We start from the raw sequence: 4,882 nt of genomic DNA, 5'->3' as shown, positions 1-4,882 counted from the left end.
AAATTAGAACAGATGGAAGTAAATTCTACCCTCAGTATTTATTTTCTCACTTCTGTTCTTGCATTTCTGGGATTGGGTCAAGTTGACTTCACTACATCTAATTGTTTGGCCATAGCCTTATTTTTAAAAATGAGCTAAAATGAAACAGGAGACAAGCATCACCCGAAAGTCTATGCTCCATAGTAAGAGGGAGACTTGGGCATGGTATCTTGTGTTTCTCTCTGAAAAGATGGGGGAAAACAACCAAAGTATTTTACCTACTTTCAGGATTCTTTTTTCTTACCAGCAACCTATCCTTCAGAGGACAGCAATAGAGTATTCTATACTTTAACTCAATACTGACATTACTGAATATATACTGAATATAGCATCATATCACTCAGGTTAAGGGCCAGTTCCTACAGACTGGACCTCCTTTCAGGTTACAGTTGCAAGTAGTAGCTTGTCTCTTTTACTTTTGATTGACTATAAATCGGGAGCCTCTACTACCCCCTGCTCAGGTTCAATTAATATGCTAAAGCAGGCCAGGCATGGTGGCTCACGCCTGTAATCCCAGCACTAGGGAGGCTAAGGCAGGAGGATCACTATGAGTTCGAGACCAGCCTGGATTACATAGTGAGTTCCAGGTCAGTCTCAACTACATAGTGAGACCCTGTCTCAAAAAATAAACAAACAAAAAATGCTAAATCAGCTAGAAGAACACAGATAAACTCTGTACTTAATTTACTTAGTATATTAATAAATGATACAATAATGGTCACTCAGATGAAGAGATAGGACTTATGATAAAATATGGTTAATTCTTAAATTAGAAAAGTATCACAGGTGTAGGGGAAATGGGAAAGGTATGGGAAAGGTAATAAGGGAAAAGGAAAAAAACATGAGAACATGAAAATATGGAAATAAAGTATTTGTAAATAGGGAAGGGAGGAGGGGGTGAAGGGAGGGCAGGGATAAGGGGAAAAAATGAGAACCAAGACCTGTCATGTAAAGGTACAAGATCCCAATGATGAATGTAACTGTACTGTATACCTAAAATGTACCAATAAACTCATTGAGAAAAAAAGAGGGTGATTAGTTAACAACAGGGCTTTAGCATTCTTGAGTAGGGCATGCCACTGGGAATCAAAGTAAAGTTAGAGAAATAAAAGGGTTTATTGGCTATGTAGGGCAAGAATAGGCAAAGGGAGATACATACGATGGACAAGAAGGATTTATTCTAGATATGCAGGTTCAGTGTTTTAAAATCAAGTGTAACTCATCATATCAACAGGATAAAAGAAGAGAAACTATACGATCACATAAAAAATGTAGAAAAAAATATTTCACAAAATCCAGTACCTAATAGTAACTATGTACAATCAACAAACTAAAATTACAGAGGAACTTCCTAAATTGGTTTAAGAGCACCTATAAAAATGGAAACAAAGTCTTTGTAAATAGGGAAGGGTGGAGGGTGTGAAGGGAGGGCAGGGGCATAGGGAAAAAATAAGAACCAGGATACATCATCTAAAGGTACAAGATCCCAATGATGAATGTAATTTTATTGTATACCTAAAAAGTACTAATAAACTCAGTGAAAAAAAAAAGAGAAAAGTATCACAGTAGGAAAGTTGCCTTTAGTTCCACTCAAAATATTTGCCCTGCTTCAAACACTCTTACCCATTTTTTTCCTGTTACTTCTGAAGCAGTTCTGGAAGTCCTCTTTTGTGGTGTCTTTTCATGGCTGCCTCACTGTCCTGAATCGATTCAAAATATTTATGGATGTAGCTCAGTGGCACTTGCCTCACAAGCACAAGATTCTGAGTTTGATCCCAGGAACCAAAAAAATTATGAAAATTTCTGTCAAATAAATCATTACTGTGTGTCCTCATCCATCTTAATCACTAGATATGGTACCACATGAATTCTGCTTCTTCCGCAGTCAAAAAGACCATGAAAGATAAACTCTTGAATCAATTCAAGACATCAAGGCAGCCACAACAGTGCAACTAAAGACAAAAAGAACAAAACATAAATCAATGAGAATGATAGGATAAGTATTTTTGAAGCAGGCATAGTATTTTAGGGGGTTTAAATGGCAATGTGTAGTTAACTGTAATAAATTTTTAAAAATTTAAGCATCACCATAGTTTTTATCACATCTCATACAGAGGGCAGGGAGTGGAAGGGTCCTGAGCAGAGGAGTTTCTGTCTTTGTGGATCTGGGGTGTGCCACCCTCATCACAGTTGTTTTTGCCTACTAGGAAGTTCTCTGAGACCTGTCCTTTTAGGGCAATGTGTGTGTGTGTGTGTGTGTGTGTGTGTGTGTGTGTGTGTGTGTGAAGGCTTCCTTATATAAATATCATTGATTACATCTTTGGTCATAGTTAGTCAACTCAATCTTCAGTGCTTCTCTCCTTTTGGGAAATTAAGAAGTGGGGCTGAAAGTAAAATCTTCTCATCACACTTCTGGTTCCTCTGGCAACAAGCTCCTGATCCAGTGGCTATCTACTAGCCCCCAGCCATTAGTCATCTCACTAGCATACAAAACACATCCTTTTGGAAAAGCCAATGATTTTAGAGCTATGTTCCAGAAACCAGGGACAGAGACCCAATACATATTTCTTATTATATTGCACCCTTACATCTTAAACATCGGTATATCTGTTCCACTCACAACTATCTCATAATACATTTCCCAGATGTTAGTTTGGCTGGATGATTGTTTTGTTCCTTGTGGTGTAAACTGAGGTCACATAAGTGTACTTGCTGTTGTTTGGCGTAGTCTGAAAGATTAAAAATGCTTTACTGCCATGTTTGATACCTTGGGAAAATGAATATAAGTCCAGATTAAGCTAGATGGCATTTTCAGAGTAACTAAGTTTCTTACATGGAAACTAGGGTCCCTACAAGTGGATTATCTTAACATAGAACCAGGTGTCAAAACCAGAAATCAAAAGTGTCATTTCTACTATATTGCATTGGTTGAAGAGTCACAAGCTCACGCTGATTCAAAGGGAGGAAATATAAAACCACCCTGATCAATGTGAGTAGTGTAAATGAATTTGTAGCCACTTAAAATTAAAAATAAATAAATCTCTAAAGTAGGAGACAAATTAACTGAAGGGTCCATACAAAAGGGCAAGCACAGCAAATGCTGAAGATGTTCTTTGATTTTGTTTCCTTGTTTCACATATCTTAGTTCACTGTATTTTAAAACTTTGGCTTGGAATACTTTTAAAACTGCTATCAATCAATGCAATCACAATTGAAATCCCAAAAGTAAAATAAATAAATCTCTAAAGTAGGAGACAAATTAACTGAAGGGTCCATACAAAAGGGCAAGCACAGCAAATGCTGAAGATGTTCTTTGATTTTGTTTCCTTGTTTCACATATCTTAGTTCACTGTATTTTAAAACTTTGGCTTGGAATACTTTTAAAACTGCTATCAATCAATGCAATCACAATTGAAATCCCAAAAGTATATTTCACAGAACTACAGAAAACAATCCCAAAATTCATTTGGAACCAGAAGAGACTGAGAATAGCAAAAGCCATACTAGGTAACAGAGACATGGCAGGGGGTTATTAAAATTCCCGCTTGACACTATATTACAAAGCCAGTGTGATAAAAACAGCATGGTACTTTCAAAGAAACAGACCTGAAGATCAGTGGAATAGAATAGAAGATGGAGAAACAACTCCAAATATACTCAGCTACCTCATCTTTGACAAAGGAACCAAACATCCTCACTGGAGGAAATATAGCTTCTTTAATAAATGGTGTTGAAAAAACTCCATTTCAACTTGCCAAAGATTAAAACTAGACCCCTGTCTTTCACCAAACACTAAACTAAAATCAAAATGGATTAAAGATCTCAATATTAAAACAGAAACACTAAACTTGTTGGAAAAAAATGTTACATAGAACTCTTGAAGGCATTGGCATAGGAAAAGGCTTTACGAAAAAATCCTCAGTAGCACGGGAACTAGCAGAAAGAATCAAAAACTGGGATCTCATCTTATTAAAAAGCTTCTGCACTGCAAGAGAAACCACCAACAGAACTAAGAGACAGCTTACAATGTGGGAAAACATTTTTACCAGCTGCTCCTCAGACAAAGGACTACTATCTAGAATATTTAAGTAACTCAAAAAATCAGGCCCTCCCCATATATAAAGATCCAATTCAAAACTGAGCCTCTGAAATGAACAGACATTTCGCATACAAAGAAGTAAAAGTAGCAAATAAACATGAAAAAATGTTCAACATCTCTGGTCATTTGAGAGATGTAGATGAAAATAATGCTGAGATCCCTCCTCAACCCAGAAAGAATGGCTGCTATCCTTAAATCAACCAATAACAAATGCTGGTGGGATTGTGGGGAGAAAGGAATCCTTCTGCGTTGTTGGTGGGAGTGCAGACTGGTGCAACCACTATGGAAATTAATATGGAGACACCTTAAACAACTAGGGTTAAAGTCCCATTTGACCCAGATATTCCTCTGCTGTGTATCTTCCCAAAAGAATTAAAAGAATCCTACCACAGTGATAAATGCACACCCATGTTTACAGCAGCACAGTTTGTAATAGCTAAAATTTGGAAGCAGCCCAGTTGCACATCAACTGGAGACTGGATAATGAAGATGTGTGTGTGTGTTTTAAATAAAATGGAGTACTACTAAGCCATAAAGAATGCTAAACTAGAGATATTAGTAGCTATGTGGATGCACATTGAGGCAATACTCTTTTTTTTTTCTTTTTATTGAGGTTATTGGTACAATCTAGGTATACAATACAATTACATTCATCGTTGGGATTCTGTACCTTTACATAATAGGTCTTGATTCTCATTTTTCCCCTTGTCCCTGCCCTCCCTTCACCCCCTCCTCCCCTCCCCA

Source organism: Fukomys damarensis, unplaced genomic scaffold (genome assembly GCF_012274545.1).
Source record: "Fukomys damarensis isolate Sample0158 unplaced genomic scaffold, DMR_v1.0_HiC HiC_scaffold_39, whole genome shotgun sequence".
Classification (NCBI taxonomy): Eukaryota; Metazoa; Chordata; class Mammalia; order Rodentia; family Bathyergidae; genus Fukomys; species Fukomys damarensis.
This window is presented reverse-complemented; position numbering follows the sequence as displayed.